The sequence below is a fragment of the Pleurodeles waltl genome, chromosome 4_2 (genome assembly GCF_031143425.1).
Source record: "Pleurodeles waltl isolate 20211129_DDA chromosome 4_2, aPleWal1.hap1.20221129, whole genome shotgun sequence".
Classification (NCBI taxonomy): domain Eukaryota; kingdom Metazoa; phylum Chordata; class Amphibia; order Caudata; family Salamandridae; genus Pleurodeles; species Pleurodeles waltl.
The window spans coordinates 1,039,696,547-1,039,711,143 of NC_090443.1; the positions used below are offsets into that span (position 1 = coordinate 1,039,696,547).

Below are 14,597 nucleotides of genomic sequence, written 5' to 3' on the forward strand. Positions count from 1 at the left end.
TGCCAATTAAATATATTTAACATTAGTTCCTATGAGGTGTAAGTTTAATTCCCTGTTTTCTATGGGAGTGTGCTGCAGTACCGCAGGTTGGCCATGTGTGGCGCTTGAATTACTGTAAGGCTGGGCCGGAGTCATTTAAATCTTGTTTTGACACTTAATTTGTGACCTGCTATGGCCTTACTTTTGTGTGGCGTGTCTTTGTAGTTGCATTTCCCTTTCAAATCCCTCCTCAAACTTGTTTCTCCTAACGCCATCCTCTGCTTTAGTAAATATTCCCCACTTTCCCACCGGACCCGCTGGGCCCTCCCACATTACTTTGAACTAGTATACTTACAAGTGTGCTCCCTTCCCTCCACCTTGGAAAGGGATTTTTATCCAGTGGAGCAAATATCTAACCGTGTGCAGGATGCCAGTATCTCTAACTCAAGCAAATGCGAGACCTATTGCATTGCAAATGCTTGTTCTGCACGTAGAACCCCGAACTTCCAGAGGGTGAAAGCTCTTCAGGGCAGAGTATCCGCCACGCTGATGACCCTTCAGGCGATGCAGACCATCTCAAATTCCTGGACGTTTATGCCACCCCTCACCGTGGAACCCCAGAAGGTGACCCCAGTTCTGCACCCCCTAGGGGAGTGGAGGTATCACTGTGCGCCTTTAAAGCACCCCACCATTTACGGTCACACGCCCACCACCCCAGCGATTCAAAGACTACCTGCGCTAGGGACTGCCCGTTTGACCCAAGACAAGCAATAATTGTTGTGGCCCACCAGGTGGCCACCTATTTGACTGTTTGAGTCATTTGTCCAGTTTAAAGAAATTTGGAGGGGATGTGGTGTGTCACGTGACACCACTGCTGATATTACATGCATGCACGCATCTTGGCGCTGGGTCTGGCGTCAGGGGGAGGACTCATTAAAGATTAAGACTGCAGTGTGCACGGATACAGACCAATAGTTTTTCTTAAGACTGTGTTGGCCTCCTTATTTGTGCGCCGCCTGTCGCTGCAACAAGAGGCGCATGCATGCTGCTGTATGCCTACAAAATGACGCGGTGACTGCATCATAGCGCTTTAAAAAAACAATTAGCCATGTTGCACCGTATCTGCGCTGCTATAAACCATGGCTAAATATCGTTGGCAAAGCCAATAGGTCTCATTGGTGACACCTGTTTGCTTTGCCAATGCTTGTCAAGGTTTGCCTTTGTTTGAATCAAGGCTGTGGCATTTCATGGATGGTTACAATGTTCCGTGTGTATTCCCATGAAGTGGTCCTTTCATTACACCAGTGCCTTACGTGGGCAAGTACTTGTCCAGTACTGAGTACCTGCACTTCTTTAATTTGAAGGGGAGAGTACCTGCACTTCTCAACACTGATGCAATACATTGCAGTGGATGAGTACCAGCACTTTTCATCAGCAAACTGGTACTCTAACTGGAGAGTACCTGCACTTCTATATTTCCATTTAAAGCACTGCATTACACTATGGATGTGACGACGTTCAGCTTGCAATTGAGGCCAATGTATGTTCTTTAATAGCACAAGTTGAGAGTTCCCCATGATGACAACATTGTAATTAATTATTGTTAGACCTGACAGCCTTAGGGTAGTCACCCCTAACTTTTTGCATGCCTCCCTCCATTTTTTTTGGACACTGTTTTTGCTGGTTTATAGACTCTGCGCACTTTACCACTGCTAACCAGTGCTAAAGTGCATATGCTCTCTCCCTTAAAACATGGTAACCTGGAATCATACCTGATTGGACTATTAATTTACTTATAAGTCCCTAGTAAGGTGCACTTTATGTGCATAGGGCTGGTAAATTAAATGCTACTAGTGGGCCTGCAGCACTGGTTGTGCCACCCACTTAAGTAGCTCCTTTTTCCTTGTCTCAGGCCTGCCATTGCAAGGCCTGTGTGTGCAGTTTCACTGCCACCTCGACTTGGCATTTAAAAGTACTTGCCAAGCCTAGAACTTCCCTTTTTCTACATATAAGTCACCCTTAAGGTGTGCCCTAGGTAACCCCTAGGGCAGGGTGCTGTGTAGGTAAAAGGCAGGACATGTACCTGTGTAGTTATATGTCCTGGTAGTGTAAAACTCCTAAATTCGTTTTCACACTACTGAGAGGCCTGCTCCCTTCATAGGCTAACATTAGGGCTGCCCTCATACACTGTTGAAGTGGCAGCTGCTGATCTGAAAGGAGCAGGGAGGTCATATTTAGTATGGCCAGAATGGTAATACAAAGTCCTACTGACTGGTGAAGTCGGATTTAATATTACTATTCTAGAAATGCCACTTTTAGAAAGTGAGCATTTCTTTGCACTTAAATCCTTCTGTGCCTTACAATCCACTTCTGGCTGGGCTTGGTTGACAGCTCCTTGTGCATTCACTCAGACACACCCCAAACACAAGGTACTCAGCCTCACTTGCATACATCTGCATTTTGAATGGGTCTTCCTGGGCTGGGAGGGTGGAGGGCCTGCTCTCACACAAAGGACTGCCACACCCCCTACTGGGACCCTGGCAGACAGGAGTAAACTGAAAGGGGACCTGGTGCACTTCTTAGCCACTCTTTGAAGTCTCCCCCACTTCAAAGGCACATTTGGGTATAAAACAGGGCCTCTGCCCTACCTCATGAGACACTTGCTGGAGAAGAACCCTGAACCAGAAACTACATCCTGCCAAGAAGAACTGCCTGGCTGCTCAAAGGACTCACCTGTCTGCTTTCTACAAAGGACTGCTGCCTTGCTGTTGCCCTGCTGCCTTGCTGAACTCTTGTCTGGCTGTGAAAGTGCTCTCCAAGGGCTTGGATAGAGCTTGCCTCCTGTTCCCTGAAGTCACAGGACCAAAAAGACTTCTCTCTTTTACTTGGACGCTCCGTGCGCCGAAAATTTCGACGCACAGCTTGTTTCGCGGCGAGAAAAACGCCGCACACCGACGCTGATCGACGCAACGCTCTTGGGACGATCGAAGATCCGACGCACGGCCTCGCAAGGACAACGCCGCCCGACCTCTAGAGGAGAAATCGACGCGACGCCTGCCGTGAGATCGTAATTTCAACGCGCAGCCCCGCAGATCGAAGTCTAGAGGAGAAATCGACGCGACGCCTGCCGTGAGTTCGTAAATTCGACGCGCAGCCCCGCAGATCGACGCACAGCCGGAGAACAAGCAGGAGAATCCACGCACAGACCCGGGACATCTGGTAATCCCCGCGATCCACAGAAAGAGACTGTCCACGCGCCGGAAAACGACGCCCGACTTCCCCGCGTGGAAAATAACGACGCAAGTCCGTGTGTGCTGGGGAGAAATCGACGCACACACCCTTTTTCCACGCACCTCTTCTCTTGTGGCCCTCTGAGGAGATTTTTCCACTCCTAACCAGGTACTTGTGCTTGAAAGAGACTTTTGTTACATTCTAAAGACTTAAGACACTTTATATCACTTCCCTGTGATATTTCTACAATTTTCCATTGCAACTTTATTCTTTTTGACCTACAATTATCCTGATAAATATTATATATTTTTCTAAACACTGTGTGGTGTATTTTTGTGGTGCTATATGGTGGTATTGTATGATTTATTGCACAAATACTTTACACATCGCCTTCTAAGTTAAGCCTGACTGCTCGTGCCAAGCTACCAGAGGGTGGGCACAGGATAATCTTGGATAGTGTGTGACTTACCCTGACTAGAGTGAGGGCTTTTGCTTGGACAGAGGGTAACCTGACTGCCAACCAAAAACCCCATTTCTAACATTGGTGATCAGCGGTGAGGATAGGACTTGTATTTGTGCAGTGACATACAGTAGCTAAGTATTTCACTACCTACCCACAGTTGAAGGTCAACTTGGTTTTTATCTCTTTTTGAAAATCAGTTTTTTCCTGACAATTTTCAAAAACTAAATCCTCACTCAACATGTCTCTGACTGGGTCTCAGACAGGGGACTTTGATCTAGTCCAGTTGGATACATACACGGTCAAACAACTAAGAGGATTCTGCAGGGCATTAAGGGTACCCACCCAAGGGGCCTCCAGAAAGGAGGACTTTCAAGTGGCGCTGAGGGCCTGGGCAGAAGCCCATTTAGAGGATGATGAGGAAGGGGAGCCAGAAAATGGCCCCTCAGAAGGATTTTCACTATCTATGGATGGTGTTACCACTGCAATTGTGCACCCTTCCAGACCAGGGAGCAGTGTCTCCATGCAAAGCCTGACCGCAGAGGAAAGGAGAGAGGAAAGGGAGTTCCAATTGCAAATGGCAAAACTGAAAATTGAGGCGCAACAGGAGGAGAGGAGGGCAGAAAGAGAAGCCAAACAAGCTGAGGCTGAAAGAGCAGCCAAACAGATTGAAGCTGAAAGAACAGCCAAACAGATTCAAGCAGAAGCTGAAAGGGCAGCCAAACAAGCAGAAGCTGAAAGAGCAGCCAAACAAGTGGAAGCTGAAAGAGCTTTGGCTGAAAAGAAACTATTGTTGGCTCATGAACTGAGTCTCAAGGAGCTGGAGATCAAGGCAAGACAGTCTGAATCCAGCAATAATGGTGGCAGCATACAGACAGGACCTGCTGGAGAAAAGAAGGTTCGTATACCCAAAAATGTGGTGCCCAGTTTTGTGGTGGGAGATGACATAGATAAATGGTTAGCTGCTTATGAAGTTGCACTAAGGGCTCATGAGGTTCCTGAAGGGCAATGGGGGGTAGCTATGTGGGGTTATGTGCCGCCATTGGGGAGGGACACACTTCTCACATTGGATCCACCGGATCAAAACACATACCCACTCCAGAAAGCCACTTTACTTGCCAAGTTTGGGCTGACCCCTGAGGGATACCGTCAGAGGTTCAGGGACAGCACCAAACAAACCACACAAACATGGGTAGATTTCTTTGATTTCTCTAGTAAGGCACTGAATGGATGGGTGCGGGGCAACAAAGTAGCAGATTATAAAGGTTTATATGACTTGATCCTGAGAGAGCATATGCTTAATGTTACTTATACAGATTTGCGCCAGCACCTAGTGGATAGTAAGCTGACTGATCCCAGGAAGCTTGCTGAGGAGGCGGACCTCTGGGTTAGCACCAGAGTGTCCAAAAAGGTACCTGGGGGGGACTCCCACAAAGGTGGTCAGGGTTCCCAACAGAAGAAAGAGGGGGGAGATAAACTTACAGATAAGGAACTCTCTAAAGGCCCCCAAAAGAATTCCCAGGGAGGGGGTGGCAACCCTTCCTTTTCCAAATTTGGGAAAAAGCCAGGGACATTTGACAAGTCAGGAAAATCTAGCCCCAAATGCATGGAGTGTTACCAATATGGTCACTACAAAGGCGATCCACAGTGCCCCAAGAGGGCACCGTCCACTACCGGACAGGCACCTGGGTTGACTAGTGTAGCACTCGGGGGGAGATGGACCCAACTAGCTTTGGGGAGCAGGTAGAGATTTCCCTAGTGTCCCTGGCAAAAGGAGAAATGGTGCCCAAGGCCCACATGCCCAGAAATACTTCCAAGTACCGGCAGTGGGTCACCATTGATGGGCAGAGGGTGGAGGCTCTGCGTGACACAGGAGCCAGTATGACTACTATCAAGAGTCAGCTGGTGTCAGCAGAGCAGATAGTACCTAATACATTCCACCAGGTCAGAGTCGCTGACAATCGCGAGAGTCACCTACTGGTGGCTCTGGTTCCCTTTGAGTGGGGGGGGTCTCTGGTACTCTGAAAGTAGCTGTGAGTCCTGCCATGCCTGTAGATTGTCTGTTAGGCAATGACCTTGAGCACACTGCTTGGAAAGAAGTGGAGCTCAGGTCTCACCTGGAGATGTTAGGGTTACCTGAGTGGGTCTGCATGACCACACGGTCCATGGCTGACCGAGAGGGAAGTCAAGGGCATCTGGAGCCTGGAACGATGGCCCAGAGAGCTGCCAGGAGGAGGGACCAGGAGTGCGGGAAACCGGCCCCAGCTGTTCCCACAGTGGCTGACGGGGCTCCTGAGGAGGAGGCTTCCGAGCCAACTGGGGAAGACATTGCCGCCCTAGGGGACTTACCTGAGCTTGCTGGCTGGCAAGTTGAGGGTGGAACCACCAGGGAGGAATTCTGCAAGGCGCAGAAAGAATGTCCCACTCTAGAAGGTTTGAGGAAACAAGCCTAAAACCAGGCAGCCGGCGACGCCTCTGGCGATCACCACCTATATTGGGAGAATGATCTCCTCTACAGTGAGCCTAAGGTTCCAGGCTTTGGGGCAGCACGTATGCTGGTGGTCCCCCAATGTTACCGAACCTTCCTACTGGGTCTGGCTCACGACATTCCCCTGGCAGGACATTTGGGGCAGGGCAAGACCTTTAACAGGCTTGTCACCCACTTTTATTGGCCCAAAATGAGGACACACTCAGACAAGTTCTGCAGATCCTGTCCTACCTGCCAGGCCAGTGGTAAAGCAGGAAAAAGGGTTAAAACCCCCCTGATTCCACTTCCTGTCGTTGGCACCCCCTTTGAAAGGGTGGGCATCGACATTGTTGGTCCCTTGGACCCCAAAACTGCCTTAGGCAACAGGTTCATCCTGGTTTTGGTGGACCATGCCACCCGTTACCCAGAGGCAATCCCTCTGAGGACAGTAACTGCACCGGTGGTGGCCAGAACCCTGATGGGGATATTTACCCGTGTGGGATTCCCCAAGGAAATAGTGTCTGACAGAGGCACTAACTTCATGTCTGCATACATGAAGTCTCTGTGGGATGCGTGTGGTGTAACTTACAAGTTCACCACACCCTATCACCCCCAGTCGAATGGTCTTGTGGAGAGATTCAACAAGACCCTGAAAGGCATGATTGGTGGCCTCCCTGAGGCCATGAGGCGTAAGTGGGACGTCCTCTTACCATGCCTTCTCTTTGCTTACAGAGAGGTCCCCCAGAGAGGGGTAGGGTTCAGTCCCTTTGAACTTCTCTATGGGTACCCTGTCAGGGGACCCTTAAGCATTGTCCAGGAGGGATTGGAGAAAGCTCCAAAGACACCCCCTCAGGATGTGGTCAGCTATATGTTGGCCCTCCACAACCAGATGACCCGCTTCTGGAAAGAAGCCCAAGATAACCTTGAGGCCAGTCAAGAGGTGATGAAACAATGGTATGACCAGAAGGCCACCCTGGTAGAGTTTCAACCTGGAGACAAAGTGTGGGTAATGGAGCCAGTAGAGCCCAGAGCTCTCCAGGACCGCTGGTCTGGCCCATTTGAAATAAAGGAGCGGAAAGGGGAGGCCACTTACCTAGTGGACCTCAAAACCCCTAGGAATCCCCTAAGGGTGCTCCATGTGAACCGACTAAAAGCTCATTTTGAGAGGTCGGAGATCAACATGCTTCTGGTCACAGATGAAGGAACGGAAGAGGAGAGTGAACCTCTCCCCGACCTCCTCTCTGCCCAAGAAGGTGATGGGTCAGTAAGCGGGGTCATTCTGTCTGACTCCCTGACTCTAAATCAGAAAGGAGACTGTTATGAGCTGTTGGAGCAGTTCTCCCCCCTGTTCTCCCTTACTCCTGGGCTGACCCACCTCTGTGTTCATGATATTGACACCGGTGACAGTCTCCCTGTGAAAAACAAAATTTACAGGTTGTCGGATAAGGTGAAGGCCAGCATCAAGGAGGAGGTCTCCAAGATGTTGACTCTAGGGGTCATTGAGAAATCCAGTAGTCCCTGGGCCAGCCCCGTGGTATTGGTCCCTAAGGCTACTGCCCCAGGTGCGAAGCCAGAACTCCGGTTCTGTGTGGACTACCGGGGTCTCAACTCAGTCACCCAGACTGATGCTCACCCCATCCCCCGAGCTGATGAGCTCGTGGACAGGCTAGGCGCTGCCAAGTTCCTGAGTACGTTTGATCTTACTTCAGGGTACTGGCAGATCGGCCTAACTGAGGGGGCCAAGGAAAGATCCGCATTTTCAACCCCGGATGGCCATTACCAGTTCCGGGTGATGCCGTTTGGGTTGAAAAATGCCCCCGCTACCTTCCAACGGTTGGTTAACGGGGTCCTAGCTGGCAAGGATGCCTTCTGTGCAGCCTACCTGGATGACATAGCTGTCTACAGTTCCAGCTGGGAGGAACACCTGCTTCACCTCCAGGAGGTGCTTCAGGCCCTGCAACAGGCAGGCCTGACCATCAAGGGCAGTAAGTGCCAGATTGGGCAGGGTTCCGTGGTGTACTTAGGACACCTAGTGGGTGGTGGCAAGGTGCAGCCACTCCAGGCCAAGATTGAAACTATCAAGGCCTGGCAACCACCCCGAACACAGACGGAGGTGAGAGCCTTTCTAGGCCTCACAGGATACTACCGCCGATTTGTCAAGGGCTATGGTACCATTGTAACACCCTTGACAGAACTCACTTCCAAGAAGCAACCTAGGTTGGTGAATTGGACAGAGGCTTGTCAGAAAGCCTTTGACGCCCTGAAGGAAGCCATGTGCACGGCCCCCGTACTCATGGCCCCTGACTACTCCCAGGAATTTATCGTGCAGACAGACGCTTCAGAGCATGGCATAGGGGCAGTCCTAGCACAGCTGAATGAGGAGGGCAGAGATCAACCAGTAGTCTTTATTAGCAGAAGGCTATTACCACGGGAACAGAGGTGGAGTGCTATTGAACGAGAAGCTTTTGCTGTGGTCTGGGCACTGAAGAAGCTAAGACCCTACCTGTTTGGGACTCACTTCCGGGTTCAGACAGACCACAGGCCCCTCAGATGGCTCATGCAGATGAGGGGTGAAAATCCAAAACTCTTGAGGTGGTCCATTTCCCTACAGGGGATGGACTTTACGGTGGAACATCGCCCAGGGGTTGACCACGCCAATGCTGATGGTCTCTCCAGGTACTTCCGCCTTAGCGATGAGAGCTCCCAGGAGGTCGGGTAGCTCTCCCCACTTTCAGCTGGGGGGGACACATGTTAGACCTGACAGCCTTAGGGTAGTCACCCCTAACTTTTTGCCTGCCTCCCTCCATTTTTTTTGGACACTGTTTTTGCTGGTTTATAGACTCTGCGCACTTTACCACTGCTAACCAGTGCTAAAGTGCATATGCTCTCTCCCTTAAAACATGGTAACCTGGAATCATACCTGATTGGACTATTAATTTACTTATAAGTCCCTAGTAAGGTGCACTTTATGTGCATAGGGCTGGTAAATTAAATGCTACTAGTGGGCCTGCAGCACTGGTTGTGCCACCCACTTAAGTAGCCCCTTTTTCCTTGTCTCAGGCCTGCCATTGCAAGGCCTGTGTGTGCAGTTTCACTGCCACCTCGACTTGGCATTTAAAAGTACTTGCCAAGCCTAGAACTCCCCTTTTTCTACATATAATTCACCCTTAAGGTGTGCCTTAGGTAACCCCTAGGGCAGGGTGCTGTGTAGGTAAAAGGCAGGACATGTACCTGTGTAGTTATATGTCCTGGTAGTGTAAAACTCCTAAATTCGTTTTCACACTACTGAGAGGCCTGCTCCCTTCATAGGCTAACATTAGGGCTGCCCTCATACACTGTTGAAGTGGCAGCTGCTGATCTGAAAGGAGCAGGGAGGTCATATTTAGTATGGCCAGAATGGTAATACAAAGTCCTACTGACTGGTGAAGTCGGATTTAATATTACTATTCTAGAAATGCCACTTTTAGAAAGTGAGCATTTCTTTGCACTTAAATCCTTCTGTGCCTTACAATCCACGTCTGGCTGGGCTTGGTTGACAGCTCCTTGTGCATTCACTCAGACACACCCCAAACACAGGGTACTCAGCCTCACTTGCATACATCTGCATTTTGAATGGGTCTTCCTGGGCTGGGAGGGTGGAGGGCCTGCTCTCACACAAAGGACTGCCACACCCCCTACTGGGACCCTGGCAGACAGGAGTAAACTGAAAGGGGACCTGGTGCACTTCTTAGCCACTCTTTGAAGTCTCCCCCACTTCAAAGGCACATTTGGGTATAAAACAGGGCCTCTGCCCTACCTCATGAGACACTTGCTGGAGAAGAACCCTGAACCAGAAACTACATCCTGCCAAGAAGAACTGCCTGGCTGCTCAAAGGACTCACCTGTCTGCTTTCTACAAAGGACTGCTGCCTTGCTGTTGCCCTGCTGCCTTGCTGAACTCTTGTCTGGCTGTGAAAGTGCTCTCCAAGGGCTTGGATAGAGCTTGCCTCCTGTTCCCTGAAGTCACAGGACCAAAAAGACTTCTCTCTTTTACTTGGACGCTCCGTGCGCCGAAAATTTCGACGCACAGCTTGTTTCGCGGCGAGAAAAACGCCGCACACCGACGCTGATCGACGCGACGCTCTTGGGACGATCGAAGATCCGACGCACGGCCTCGCAAGGACAACGCCGCCCGACCTCTAGAGGAGAAATCGACGCGACGCCTGCCGTGAGATCGTAATTTCAACACGCAGCCCCGCAGATCGAAGTCTAGAGGAGAAATCGACGCAACGCCTGCCGTGAGATCGTAATTTCGACGCGCAGCCCCGCAGACCGACGCGCAGCCGGAGAACAAGCAGGAAAATCGATGCACAGACCCGGGACTTCTGGTAATCCCCGCGATCCACAGAAAGAGACTGTCCATGCGCCGGAAAACGACGCCGACTTCCCCGCGTGGAAAATAACGACGCAAGTCCGTGTGTGCTGGGGAGAAATCGACGCACACACCCTTTTTCCACGCACCTCTTTTCTTGTGGCCCTCTGAGGAGATTTTTCCGCTCCCAACCAGGTACTTGTGCTTGAAAGAGACTTTGTTTATATTCTAAAGACTTAAGACACTTATATCACTTCTCTGTGATATTCCTACAATTTTCCATTGCAACTTTATTCTTTTTGACCTACAACTATCCTGATAAATATTATATATTTTTCTAAACACTGTGTGGTGTATTTTTGTGGTGCTATATGGTGGTATTGTATGATTTATTGCACAAATACTTTACACATTGCCTTCTAAGTTAAGCCTGACTGCTCATGCCAAGCTACCAGAGGGTGGGCACAGGATAATCTTGGATAGTGTGTGATTTACCCTGACTAGAGTGAGGGCTTTTGCTTGGACAGAGGGTAACCTGACTGCCATCCAAAAACCCCATTTCTAACACCTACCCCTCTCCGCACCAATCTACTCCACTTCTTTCAAACCTACCCCGCTCCACACCAATCTACTCCACTTCTTTCAAACCTACCCCGCTCCACACCAATCTACTCCACTTCTTTCAAACCTTCCCCTCTCCGCACCAATCTACTCCACTTCTTTCAAACCTACCCCGCTCCGCACCAATCTACTCCACTTCTTTCAAACCTACCCCGCTCCACACCAATCTACTGCACTTCTTTCAAACCTACCCCTCTCCGCACCAATCTACTCCACTTCTTTCAAACCTACCCCGCTCCACACCAATCTACTCCACTTCTTTCAAACCTACCCCTCTCCACACCAATCTACTCCACTTCTTTCAAACCTACCCCGCTCAATCTACCCCAGCTACCCCACTCCACTTCAATCCACCTCACTCCACTCCAATCCAATCCAATCTAAACCTATCTACCCCAATCTACCCAAATCCACCCCACTCCAATCTACCTCACCCCACCTCAGTATACCCCAGCCCACTCCACCTCAATCTACTCCACCCAGTCTACCCCACCCCAATCTACTCCACCCAACTCCAATCTACCCCATTCCTCTACCCCAGTGTACCCCACTCCACTAAGATCCAATCTACCCCACTCCACCCCAGTCTACCCTACTCCACTCCAATCTACCCCTCTCTAATCCATCCCACTCCACTCCTCTCCAGTCTACCCCACTTCACTCAATCAAACCCAATCAACCCCACCCCACGTCAAACCTACCCGCTCCACTCAATCTACCCCACTCCAATCTACCTCACTCCACTCCAATCCAATCTACCCCAATCTATCCTACTTCATTCCAATCTACCCTACCCTAATCCACCTAATCTACCCCTACAATATAATTGACTCCAGTCTACCACACTCCGCCCTAATCTACCCTCTCCACTTTGCACAATCTACAGCACTCCACTCAAATCTACCCAACTCTGCTCTAATTTACCCCACTCCACTTCAATCCACTCCAATCTACCAGCAGGAGCGTAGCTTCAGGAGGGTAGTTTGGGGTGTCACCCCCACCCCCAATAAATCTATTCTCTAGTAAATAATTTGGTATAGTGAGGAGTCTGTTGGATTTCACCTGGGACATAAATGCACAAACAAAAACACACATGCACACGCTCATCTCTGCTGTATGAGGTCTTAAAAATGTTGATTATTTTACAAAATATTGTATTTTACATACTCCTTACAATCTGCGTTCTGCTCCCTTTCCTTCACCCCTTATACTCCCCTTCTGCATGGCTTCTCTTGTAATGTATTTTAACATGATATGCCACCATGGTAGTTGGAAAACCTGAAGCTCCCCCCAATCTTATCGACCAAGCTACGTCCCGGTCTACTCCACTCCAATCCACTCCACTCCCCTCCAGTCTATCCAATGCACCCCACTTCACCCCAATCTACCTGACTCCACTCCAATCTACCCCATTCTACCCCAATCTACCCAAATCCAACGTACCCCACTCAACTCGTCTACTCCACCCCAGTCTACCCCATTCTACCCCAATCTACCCAAGTCCAATTTACCCCACTCAACTCGTCTACTCCACCCCAGTCTACCTGACTCCACTCCAATGTATCCCATTCTACCCCAATCTACCCAAGTCCAATTTATCCCACTCAACTCATCTACTCCACTCCAATCTACCCAATGCAACCCACTCCACAACAATCTACCCCACTCCAATCTTCCTGACTCCATTCCAGTCTACCCCACTCCACCCCAATCTACCCCACTCCAATTCACCCCACTCCAATCTACCCCACTCCACCCCAATCTACCCCACTCCAATTCACCCCACTCCAATCTACTCCACTCCAGTCTACCCCACTCTACCTCACTCTTATCTACCCCAATCTACACCAGTCCACTCTACCCCACTAGAATCCAATCTAGCATGATCTACTCCATTCCAGTCTATCCACATCAATCTACCTAACTCGATTCCAATCGTCCCTACTCCATTCTGCCCTAATCTATCCTACTTCATTCCAATCTACCCTACTCTAATCCGCCCAATCTACCCCTACAGTATAACTGACTCCAGTCTACCACACTTCGCCCTAATCTACCCCACTCAAGTCTACCCCACTCCACTCTATCCAATTACACTCCAATCTACCACACTCCACTCTACCCCAGTTTACGTCACTCCAATCTACCCGACTCCAATCCACAGCAATCTACCCCAATCCACAGCAATCTACCCCAATCCACTCCAATCTACCGGACTCCAATCTACCCTACCCTGTTCTACCCCACTCCAATCTACCATAATCTACCCCAACCTACCCCAATCCACATTGCTATGCCCTGTTCCAATCTACCACATCTCAAGATAACCCACTCCAACCAATTCCACCGCAGTCTACCCCAGCCCACTCACCACTAACTTCTTGCCATGCTTAGCAGCGGCCACACTGATGTACAGCATGGCTAAAAGGAATTGCCAGTGGCTTTGCCAATGCTTGTTTACTTTGCTGTCATGATAACATGTCTTTGGATTTACGTTGTTTTTCTTTGCACAAATGCTTTCACAATACAGCAAAAAGATCTACTATTCAATATGTTGCTGCGTTTGTATTTCAATCTCAGCCCTCAAAGAGTAAACAAACGTTTTACTAAAGTTTAAAAGACCCTTTTGGGGGGGCAGTTTAACACAGCAAAAGCAGAAGGGTCCTGTTTCAGATTCCATATCTGCATAGCCAATAATGGGATTTATTTCAGGACTGCTGTTGCAACACACAGATATTACAAAGCACTTTCCCCAACAAGAATCCATGGATGCTGGCTTTAACAGCGGCTGTTTACAGCGCTGCGGAACTGCGGATGCAAGGCAGCGCTAGATGAAAAAGATGCCGGTTACTTGCCCACGGCCCGGTGAAGAATCTGTTCTCGGGCGGGGCAGGGTGTGCCAGGGGGCGCAGGACCCCGTGCGCTCACCGCCCTAGTTCCCCACAGCTGCTTATGCCGACTCGTGGCGCTTGGCAGAGCACTGGCGTCCTCAAGAGGCGCGGCTGTCCCGCCTTGGCCCCCCGAGGCGACCAGGCAGGCCTGGGAGTAAACAGCACTTACTGCAGCTTCAGAGGTGCCGCTGGCAGAAAGGCAAAAACTCTAGAAATCAGGGCTCAGGCTGACACGTCTGAGATGGAAGAAAATACCTTTGTTGCAAATATGTCACAAACCAAAGACCGCATCCTGGCCCCATCACCAGGTCTAAGTTAAACCTCAACCACTGCCCCTGAAAACCACCCCAGCTCACAGGTATGAGGGCCACACCCAGAGGCCCCCAGGGAACCGCACCCACCTCTCCAAGCCACCCATCCCCCCTCTCAGCAGGGGGCTGGCTATCCGGGGTGCAGCAGGCACAGTGGCATCGGACACCACAGGCCAGGGGGACCACTGAACCCTGATTACGGCTGTATTTTACTACCCGAGCTGTGAGGGTGGTTTGAACCAGGACCCTTGGCCCCTGCTTTCAAGACCTCACATGCATCATAGCG

General features: G+C 50.1%; 1 protein-coding gene across 1 annotated transcript in view; it reads right to left on the minus strand.

Moving 5' to 3' along the window:
* Positions 1 to 14,089, minus strand: part of LOC138293679 (N-acyl-aromatic-L-amino acid amidohydrolase (carboxylate-forming)-like) — a 79,446-nt gene extending 65,357 nt beyond the window's left edge. The window contains exon 1 of the mRNA XM_069232985.1: positions 13,965 to 14,089. The gene's annotated coding sequence lies outside the window, so the exon portion shown is untranslated. The remainder of the gene's footprint in view (positions 1 to 13,964) is intronic.
* Positions 14,090 to 14,597: the final 508 nt, after the last annotated feature.